Below are 12,003 nucleotides of genomic sequence, written 5' to 3' on the forward strand. Positions count from 1 at the left end.
AAAGGTTGTGTTTGTGTACGCCAAATAAAGTAGGTGGGTGCACAATGGCATGAACTACAGTTCAGACCTTATCTGCCAACACTTTTCCTTCAAGAGCAGGAAAAGTGTATTGCATACATTAGCCTGGGTGACAGATTTATGGTGCACAATGAGCGTTAGAAAATAAGCAGAATGCTCCCAGCCTTTTGGCTTGGACACTGTGGGCAATTCCACTGAAAACAGTCGTTTGGTCTGTGGTTTGGAGATCCGGCTCTCATGACCAGTAAAAATCCTCAGTATGAAGTTCACATCAGCTTGACACTGAAGTCTGTACAAGTTTGACATCCTTCCCTTTCAAATACTTGAATGGGAGTTTGGCCATATTTAAATCATGTACAATTTTGCTTCTTTTAAGCAGAACTCCTGATAAAACAAACAGCTTTTTAAATCTCAAACTCTGCACATGCACATTGAATGTTATGTGTGTGCAAAAATGCACGTGCAGGGGGCTTAACAAAAATGTTTGAGTATCTTAAGAAGAATCAACCTCCTTAATGTATCGTTCCCATAATTGTATTAATGTTCTAAACATAACTGATTTGAAGTACGTCACTACTGAAATTAACTTATTAAATTAAAAAAAGAAACATAATTTCAAAGCACATATTTAAACTATACTTTTATTTAATTGCCAAATAAATGATTGACTTACATATTTTAATCAGTTTAGAGGCTGTCCCACATTGTCAGATGATCTGGAATGACTATCTCAAATATCATGTTGCAAATGTCACACATGTATGTAAAAGTAGAAAGGAGGCAGAGCCTACAGGCCCCTCTTCTGTGGGGCCAGCTTCCAGTTTGTCAAAAAAGACAAGTTTTAGGCACGATGGTAAAGGCAGAGAGGGTATCTGTCTCCCCAGTCCAAAGCATATAGTTTGGGATATGCTCCCCCTCCCTCAGCCGGTTTCTGCTGGAGCTTGCTTCCTATTAACAGGGAGTTTTTCCCTTCCCACATGTCGCCAAAGCACTCGCTCATAGGTGGTGGTGATGGTGATTAGGGACAGGTGTAATATGACTGTTGGGGCTGTCTCTGTTTTCTGTGGATAATTGTATGGCTGTACTTTACAACAGAAAGCACCTTCAGGCAACTGTTGTTGTGATTTGCCTCTTTATACACAACACAAGCGCCAGTCTTTCGGCTCACAATGCACAAACTACAGGCGCAACATTAGAGACAAAGTTCTGGTTGCTCATGACCCATGACTCCTTTACTCAAGTGTGCTGTGCGTGGCTGTGGAGGAGCTCTGTAAGCTGTGGAACGGAAAAAAAATCCAGTGAAAAGTCCCACATTTATGCATCCCTTCTCAGTTTTCAGTGGGCCAGACTGGAATCTGTGATGGGCCTGTTCTGGCCCCTGGGTCTGATGTTTGACTCTCTGGTCTAACTTGTCATGAATGCGGCAGAGTTCGTTACGCTGCCTTCCCACTGTTGTCAGAAGAACGTCAACTCTCTGCATTTGCTTTTTGTTGTTGTTTTTGTTGTTATGTTTTTGTTTCCTTTGCCTTCTCTTTGCAAACTGTGTGTCTAAGTGTGTGTAAGTGTGTGAGAGAGAGATCAGTGGTTACAATAGGTATTCCCTCACAGGTCACCGTGGCTTTGGAATTACGGCAGACTGGGGCACATTGAAGTAGAACATGGCAGACAGCTAACAAGAGGACTGAGCTTTCAGATTGGTTGTTGGTGATTTTAGTCAAAGGAAGGCAAATACAGTCAGAGCTCAGGAAAACATGGCCATGCTGATTCCGATACTTTGGGAGGTCATTTCAGTCCACGCAATCCCATATTCACCTGCAAGGGGAGGAAAGCCCGTAAGGCGCACGGATGGGATAGGGTTGGGTCTCCCGGGCTCCCCCTGCATTTGTGTGTGTGTGTGTGTGTGTGTGTGTGTGTGTGTGTGTGTGTGTGTGTGTGTGTGTGTATTTGCACAGGGATGGACACATTGCATTCACAGGGTAGACATCCAGCAGACGGCTTAAATGACTTAAATGACTGAGCCCTGGTACCACTGGAAACCCCTGCACACGCAAACGGCACCAGCGGTGTGATGGCAGCGAGAGCATTCAGACGTGTGCCACAGGCAGATGCTGGCAAGCTCATGATGAACCTGATTGGTGGGGGTCTTTGTCCATTTCCCCTGGTTGAACACGCTGCTTTTCGAGAACTTTTATTCACACTGAATCCTCAATGGCAGCTCATTGCCAGACCCAAATACAGCCAGTCCCCATTCGGGCAAAGAAGACTTCAGTGTCACATCTCAGTCCGGTCTCTGTGAATGCAGCGTACACATGCTGAGCTGTTTAGTGAATCCTACAGGAGACGGGCGAAGACTTCAGCGTCAACGTCTGAGTGTCAAAGCATGACGTGGCAATGAGGAGCGCAAAGCAGTGCCTGAGCCTCAGACGCTTACTTATTTGTTTGATACTCGTGTGAAACGGTCACAATTTCCACACTCTGCCACACGTTCAGCACATATTTGTGCATGACATTTGCCAACGTCTCTTTGTGTCTGCTTCCTGTAAACAGGCCGAGTCCAGCTGACACTGCTTTCCTGATTAGCTGCTGCACTGAGACCAAGCCCGCGGCCACGGCTCTCCGAAGCAAGGAGAAAAAAAAGAAGGATGCTCTACAGAATCCAGTCGATGCCTCATTTGTGTGGTTTGTGACACCCAGTTTTGTGGGATTGCGTGCACTGAAATGACCTTCCAAAGTATTGCAAGTGTCCTGCATGGCCGTGTATTCCCGAGTTCCTACACTGAAATTTCCAGTCCTTTGATAAAATTCACAAACAACCAATCTGACATTCACATGCTCTCCCCCCACAACTTATCCTGTTTAAAAAAGGCAATACTTTGAGTACAGTTGAATTAAACTACTTTTTCCGTTTGCTGAAGCCCATTTATAAGAGCACTGATTGTTCTTAACCTCTTAGGACCTGACGTCCACATATGTAGACAACACATTTTGGGTTGTCTTGACCAAAATGCTAAATTTTGCTCTACAAGAGCCTGATTTCCACTTATGAGGACATTATACTGCCACTGTTCTCTAGAAATTTAAAATGAATGTCTTCATTTGTGGATCTCTTTTTTCCACAAAACAAAAATCATGTATAAAAAAAATCTGGTAATTCTTAGTTTTTACACTCATCAGGTCCCAATCAGCTCAAATAGCAAAGAGAAATTAAAAATGCATGCCATGAAAGAGTTCGGGTCTTAGGAGGTTAATGTTGGAGTAATAGTGCTTCTACTGGAGTAGAATACTTTTGTCTTTCCACCTCTGCTGTTCAGATTAAATGTCCTGAGGCCAAAGGTGATTGAGTGACTGACAGCACGTGAACGACAACAACAGCAAATACACTTCAGGTCAGCAACCACGCAAAGCGCTGAAGCCAAACGCAGATCTTGCGGTGACAGTTCCGATTGAGGCTCCAATTGACTTGAGACGATTCGAATGCCAGAAAGCCATCGGAAGATGTTCACGAGCGTTGACACAACAACAGCCGATGGAGTCCTTTGAGAAAGGTCCAAGTGAGAGTCAGGTGGGCAGAAGTAAGGACTCTGCAGGGCTGCATGGACTCATCTTAGAAGACTGTTTCTGCTCACTCAGTGCAAAACTTGCAGTTGCAAAAAGCGGCCATTGAGAAGAATGGAATAGAATAGAATAGAATAGAATAGCCCTTTACTGTCCTTGTGCAAGCACAGCAACATTACGGATGGTGCAGGAGTAAAATACAAAGAGTAAGACAGCAGGAATAAATAACAAACAGTATTGATTCAAGGGGACTACTTTCTACTGGAACGTAAATGCATGTGTGTTTTAGCAATGCTATAATGCACAGCAGATGGACTCACTGAAGGTTTGTAGACAAATGTAGAAGATATACCACCAAATGAGTTCTGTTTTCCTTTCAGTATGCACCCTATCAACAGAATTAAAATAATGCAAAAAGGGCATTTATATCACATACATGCTCCTTGAAATGTTAAATAATTGAAGCATTAAGTGTTATTTTTCCCCCTTGTCCTGTCCATGCAGCAACTTGTTTCATTTACAGAACATTTTCTTTTGAACACTTTGTATGTGTCCTTATTTAAAATTCTACTGAGCACTCAAGCATTCATGTCTCACAGTGTTAATCATGACAGCTGCCTGTTGTGCTGATCAGGCAGAAACACAAATGACCTTCAGTATAGTGTAATTTAATTGTGGTTCTGCTGCTGATGGTCCCAACTGGAAGAAAAGCAGTTTTTTTCTTTTTTTGCTCTTCTTCCTACATAATCTGTATTTCCCATTCATTTTCTCCACTGTTGTAGGTCTGTATATCCATTTAGAGCCAAACTCTGCAATTAATCCCCAACACGAGCTTCAGCTGTAGCAGTGATTTGTGATTTGTTTTCTTCCAGGCAGTGGTGTCGAGATTTGACAGATGCTTTCAAGATTTAAAGCCCATCTTCAAACACCATGCAGGGTACAGCCAGAGTGCCACTGATAGAGTCATAGCTCTGATTTAGACGCAAACTGGGCTTAGTTAATTAGAGAGTTGGAGCATCCCCTGGCATGAATTTGTTATGAAGAAAAAGGATTTGAGTTAGATTCTGGATAGAGATGTTTAAGCCCAAAACACCCTGTTTCCATGAGGAAAACACGTGTTGATGCAATAATTTCTTCTAAGTAGCTTGTTTCAGATCGGATATAAACAAAGGGGGTGCAGCAAGTCTCAAATATAAATTGGATTGTTTTGAATGTAATCATGTAAAGCTACTACAGTAAAGTCCAAGAATAAAAGCATGGAGGGGGACATGAGGACAGTGGACTCACCCACACACAAGTTCTCGTTTCTCTTCAGCACTCTGACAAATTCTTGAAATTTCTTTCTGGCACAACCAGCTACTTTCTCCAACAGCATCCCCTTCATCAGACCACTGCCGCTGACCTTCTGTCCTTCCCTATATCTGTGAGGGAGCGCTTTGTTTGCAATCAGGCCAAGAAGCCAGCTCCTGACCCCTCTGCTGTCAGGCCTACATACCAAAATCCAACTCTTTTTCTCAAACTCTTCAGCATGCCTTCTTCTAACCAGCCTTCTGTGTACCAGCCACAACACAACCTCCTTGACCCCAATCAGTTAGGAGTCAAGCAAGCACTCGCACTTGCTGAATTTCAAAAGCGCTCCACTCTTCTCGCACTGCCTCCCTTTTCCTGGTCTTCATCCTTGTTGACCTGTCTGCTGTGTGTGGCTCAGCCAGCCACCAATTACTTCTTGTTGCAGTGACATGTGCATGAAAGCAGACCTTGAGGTTTGAGGACTTAAAAGAATATGGTCTCTCTCTACCTGGCTGACTCCTTCTATCGGGTTGGGCTCCCTCAAGTGCTCAGTCCTCAGCTCTCCCTCCTGCCCTCACAGGAGTAGTGAGCTGATCTTTTCTTCTTAGGTAAAAATTTCATATTATGTCTCAGAGTGGAAACGTTTAAACTGACATGTCTGTGAAGGTTCTCAGTCATCCTCTCAGTTTAAACTGACAGATTATACTAGGCCCAGGTTTTTCACATGCAGAGGTGTTTGCACACAAATATATAAAAGCAGCACAAGAGTGACCAAAAACCAGTCACAGGGGCCACGGCATATCAGAAAATTCTACGAGATATAAATACCACTGCACGTGTAAAAGTGGCTGAATGTTCAATGAGTAATAATGATTGTGACCGTACCTGCTGCCTCCATAAAAATGCATTTGGATACGTGGCTGTCCTGTAACAATAAGTCTGCCACTATTTGGACGTTACGGTTTGTATCTGGAGTGGAAATGAGATTTACATAGGATTTAAAGTGACTTTTTAAATCTTAAATTAGGAGTCTGCATAGTTTCAATATGTCCCCATAATTCACTATTATCATTCACCTTTAAAGACTGACATACACACACGTTCACCTTTTTTCTTTGTGTAATTTGAACAAAGCTTACGCACAAAGCTTGCATTCTGGTGGAATCAACAAAGTCACAGATGTAGTTTTTCCCCCTGTTGGCCTCTGCATCTAAAATCTCACATTTTAAGAACATTTTTTGCTCAAGCACCTCTGATTTTCATGAAAATTGTTATTGTTATGCCTTTTTTGTTATATTTTATCTATATCTACTGATTCATTTTCATATTAAGAAAAGCCAGTGAAAATTTCAGGCTTTTATCTTTAATAGTTTTTGAAATATTCACATTAAAACATTTTCTCAGCAAAAAAAAGATGCTGGAGGTTAGTTGACAGACCATTAAAAAAGGCATTCTGAAAAGTATTTGATAAAAGGAGCCAAAATTTCACAACTGCCACATATATATCCACATCTTATACCTTAAAATGTTTAGGCAAACTGGAGATGGTTAAGCAGAAGATCCACATTGATTTGAGATTGCATATATTTGAAATCAACTCAGGGATATCTTAGAGTAGATTTTGCTTTGGGCTTTATACCTTGGGCCTTGAAGATGATGCAAATGCACCAGTTATACTTAGGTTAGTTGACGAGTTCAACTAAACTGATTTTATTAGTAACTGGATAAATTATCCTCCCCCCACAGGAAAAACTGTGATGGTTAAATCTGCAGCTTTACAGCTAAGACCACATTTTCTACATCACACTTTTTTTTTTTTTTTTTATTCCTAGCTTCAATTCAGGTGAGCTGGTGTCTGCACAGACTTGAGAAGCTCTGCTTTGTCTGAGACGTGTCTTTGTCCCACTTTTATAAGATCTCTCTGTTCTGCCTCAAGACAAGTGTGTGCACACACAACACACCCTTTCAGCCTAAGAACAAGTGCCCATGTGTTCAAGCAGGATGAAGATCTTCAAAAGCTAAGCACAGCTGCAGGTTATACCACCTAATGAGCAGGTAGTGCCTCCAGCATAGCTTGTTAACAATAGCTGCCTCTAAAACCAACACGAGTTAAGTTTTTGATGAATTACTCCTTTTATACCAGTCGAAACAGGATAAGCTGTCGCTCAACAGTCAGGTATCATTTAAAATTTAACAGACCAATTATGATCTAAACTAAATTTTACTGTAAACGTGATTAGACATGCCTCGGAAGATCCGATGTAACTTTAGTGGTTTCTTAATAAAGGTTACAATTATAGATTTAATTCATAGTTTACTCAAGGGGTCAAAGCATAAACTATATGTTGAAAGCAAGATCAGCTCAGGTTTCTCATGCTGCTTTGGACATGTGAATTTTTTAAGCTCTGTTGCATCATCTAGCTGTTATTGACGTTTTTCACAGAAGCTGTTTTAACATAAATTAGCAGGCAAACACAGGTGTTACTAATTACAATAATATCTGTTTATGCACAGAGCGTTCATTAATGTGTTTAGCAACACCTGTGTTTACCTGGTATTTGTCAAAACAGCTTCTGTGGAAAACGTCAATAACGGGTAGATTATGCAGAACAGAACTTATAAAATTCACATGTGCATTTACAGAAGATACTTGCTAATCACCTGAACTACATCAATAAAGCAGCCATTAAAACAAAGATTTCCTTTCAGATCAAGAGCAATGACTCCGAACACTTAGGCCATTTATTACTCCACTCCTAAGAGATAACGAGACATAAACAATGTGTGCATATAAAGAAGAAATAATCACTAGAACACCTTTGCATTCACTCATTCCAAATGTAGCATGTCAGATAATTGTTTTGATGCTAAATTCTGCAGTTACACCCAACAACCTTTGCTACACCTTTTAAGCCAGGGTGTAAGGACTATCCAAACGAAAGACGCTAACATTGATTTCATTTTGTATTTTAAGATCAAAGTCAAACCAGTTTAAATCATGTCAAGGTCATGTTTTGACTTATCTAAAAATTTCAACTGATCTCAGAATTCTGAGTTGAACTTTTGAGACTACTTAGTAAGTCAAAATTTAGATATCAACTCTAAATTTCTCATTATTATATCAACATTTTTAGATAGGCAACTTGGAATTTTGAGTTATTATATAAGAATATTTAGATATTAGCCCCCCAAAAAACAAACGCCAAGCAAAATCAGTATCAGTAACAAGCTTTCATACAACTTCAGCCTAGGTTAAAAACAAAGGACTTCCTTCAGACTTAAAGCAGTGATTCAGTTTGGCAGCTAGGGTTGCCAACCGTCCCTTAAAATACGGAATCGTCCCGTATTTAGAAACAAAAGTACACGTCCCGTATTGAGCTAATAAGGGACGCACTTTGTCCCGTAATACAGTGAGAATCAAAAGTAGTCTATAAATGTTTATGGAATTAACGCTTTGTTTGAAAACATAATTCCCAGCCCCTCTCCTGCTTTGTGACCAATGAGCTGACAGCACACTTATGACAATTCGAGTATGACAATTCAGATTACCGCTCATCTCATTGGTCGAGGAAAGGTCGCTTACGGAGAAAATACCGGAAGACAACAGATGACCACAACAAGAAGCATGGCCAACAGGGAAACAAACGCCGACACTGCGGTGCAAGTCTCGGACGACAGTACACCTAAAGCTGGGCAGACACTGTGCGATTTTTTCAGTCACGTTATTCAGCTCCTGCTCAAACTGCACGATTGACTCGCAGGGGTTAAAAGTTGGTAGGTCACGATGCAGGTCTCACACTATACGACCCGATGCTCTGATGCGACCTGAGTGCTCACACTGTGCCTCCATAACATGAAGGTTATAACAGAAAATCTGTCGCTCGCTCTCTGTCTCTCACTCACACAGACACACCACCACCATCAACTTTGCTAAATTGCTAATGAAAAACATGATCAGGCAGCTGTGATTTAGCAGCGATGTAGATCCAACTATTTTCACGGTTGTTGTGGTCGTGATAATTTTGTGAGGCCACATCGAAAAGGCTCGGGTGAGCTTTTCAAAGTTCTACAAGTTGTGCCTCCATCGCTTGTGTCCAGATCACACGCTGCACAGCCGTGCTGCTCCGTCTTTTTCACGGCGTTTACGTGTTTGCGCGCGAGCAGTGTGAGCGGCTCACGAGCGATTGATGATCGGGAGCTGGTCGTGAGGTGTTAATCACTTCTCGTTACCCCACGTATACTACACGACGCACGATGAAGGCCAAAATCGGTCCGATCACTCAAAAATCGGCTCAAAATGGGCCTAAAACCGCACAGTGTGAGCCCAGCATTAGAGCAGCAATGTTTGTTCCCCTCAGAGAAAGGGAAGAATGGGAAAAGGAAAACACCTGGCTGGAAAAAGTTAATATGGGCATGTGCAGTGAATATCAGCGCTATGTGGCCAGAAGTGTGATAATATAATTTATTTTGTGTAATAAACGACTGCAAGGATAGATGATTACAACAAATAGATGACTAATACATAAAAGTAATACATAGATGAATAATGATGATGAGTTAAGATGCGTAATCATGGGAACAAGCGGGTTTTCAAACGGGAGCAGCTGATTAGCATTAGAAAAGCTGAAATAATACCTCAGCTGAAGCCAATTGTACTAAATGCACTAAATGTGCACTGTTACAAGAATATTTTTCTTTCTATTGTTTTCTATTATTTTAAGTTAAGCAGGACAGAGTTCTTTTAAAGAAAGATTTACTTATATTCTCAAAAGTTAAGCATGACAGGCTTCTGTTTAAGAAAGAGACCTGTTTTACTGTGTTAATGTTGTCATTTTGAGCTAAAAATAAATGGCTAAATGATCATTTGTTTCACATGTGTTCATATCACAAAGAATACACATCTACTTAAATCAAATTCAAGTCAAAGGGTTAAAAAAAATAATTTCACACACAAAAAAAGAGCTAGAAAATTCACCACACTGGGAAGGGTGAAGACAACTGGGTCGCCCGGCCCTGGCCACGAGGTGTCCCTTATTTATTTTTCAGGGAGTTGGCAACCCTATTGGCAGCTAACGTAACATTTTCATTTCTCTCAAAATGTTACCTTACTTCTGAGTAAGTTAATTTTCTTAAATATTAGGCCTATTACCTAATTCGAAAGTTTCTGTTATTAAGTCTAAAATTTGAGATGCTAAAGAGTGAGAAGGAAAAATAGTGGCAAATGTAGCATGCTAATGCCATCAACTGAAGGTGTTAGCATGCTTACGATGCTATTCTTGGTATGAAAAGAGCCTGAAGACTTAAAGCTTAATTTTCACTATATCTTATTGGGCAGTAAACACTGCATCATTTTCGTGCTTTTCATTGCCAAGTGAGGTTGTAGCAAATAAGCTGCTAATCTAAAACATCTAGCATACTCAGCATTTACTATAACACTGCCTTTCTTGCTGTGTACTTTATTCCAGACATTATTAAAAGATCTGAGGGGTAAAGAAATTTCTAGTTTCAGTAAAGCATGAACTTCTGGTTTATTCACGCCAGTGGATAGGAGTTTCCCCTGGCTGCTGACATCCCTGACAATAGCCTCAGTGTAAAGCAAAAGCTGGCCTCTCTTGTGCCTGTTTACCACTGCTGCAGCTCTGTGAATAAATCCTTTCTTTCTCTGTGTATTAAACATGTTCAGTTGAGATGTGTCAGTGTGGCCCACTTCCCTGCTCTACTCCAGCAGCAAACAAACCTCATGTTTCTTGGCACCTGTTCCTGTTGGTTATTTAGACATATTATTTCTCTGCTGGTCTATAAATAACATGGGCTTCTTGTATTATCCATCATTATGACATCATTTTTGAGTCTGCTCACCATTAGCTAAGTCATGAGGAAGATGTAAGAAACTAGATCATTTCTCAAAAGCGCATAAGCTGTGAACAGACAAGGAAGCTATTGTTGAAAGGATCTGGATCTTACTTAGCTTTTTCAACTCCTGTTAAAACCAGGGCTTGGAAATTGTGGTATTTGTCACCAAAACAGTTCAAAGAGCTGGTGAATTAGGGGTGATTAGCAAAAAGAGACGATAGTATTGAAATGTATTTAATATGAGAGCTAATCCATTTTAAAACGTGCATGATGACGAATTTTATATTTATTAAAAGACAAAGTCAACTTGAGTACAGTGTTTGAGCTTTAGCCACGTAACTAAAGCTTTTATGGTACACCACTGCCCCCTGGAGGATAACAGCCTGACTTCATTTTCATGCCCTAAAAATGGGCTTCTAGCTCTGAAATTAGCATATTGCTATTTGACAAGTAGACTCATTAAATTATTAAGTATGTTTTGAGGTGATGGATTTTCTGTCTTATGTTACATGTTACCAACAAGCTTGGATCATAAGATATGCTCTTTAAATCTGGTCTCTGCTTAAGATATGTAGAACGTGTACAAAACCTCAGCACTGAACAAGAAAAATACATTCATATTAGTCCTCAAAGCAGCCTTCTGGCATATCGTGCTACATTATATCTTATGCACTTGCAGAAGCACACTATGTGTCTTTTCTTTGCTGTGTCCAGGGTGGTTTTGTAGATGTAGACGGAACCGTTGTCACTGAGCTTTAATTGCTTTGTGGGTTATTGTTAATTAGATTTTAAAAAATGTAACCACCGCCTGAAATCACGTGGGGCTTTGATAGATTTCCCAGTGAATCCCTAAAGGAATTTTGCTCTCAAATATAGTCTGAATAAGATCACCATTTCTCTGAAAAAATGGTTTGACAGGGTTTTCTTACCTCTGAGTTTTAACTCTCTCTCTCCTCTATATTTAACGCACCATCTCCTTCTTCTCATTTCTGATCTGTTTCATAAGGCAGAATATTGAGAACTGAATGATGTGCAAAAGCTGTGCACGTACCCCCTGCAGTTTTGACCTTAAAATCCTTGTCCGGGAGGGCTGATGTTGATTGGCACTCAACCTCCCAACTCCTCCCCCTTTTAGCTGTACCGCAGTGCAGCTCGTGCTGGCAGGCCCCTGCAAGGTTACCGCTGCTTCACCGACAGGGCTGACAAATGAACATAGAAGGCAAACATCTGAGTATTTCCTCCCACTAGCACTTGCCCCATCTTGCACAATTTATTAGCGAATGATGG

This window comes from Rhamphochromis longiceps, linkage group LG17 (assembly GCF_057381845.1).
Source record: "Rhamphochromis longiceps isolate RC_006_pf linkage group LG17, R_longiceps_female_GT1.1, whole genome shotgun sequence".
Lineage (NCBI taxonomy): Eukaryota > Metazoa > Chordata > Actinopteri > Cichliformes > Cichlidae > Rhamphochromis > Rhamphochromis longiceps.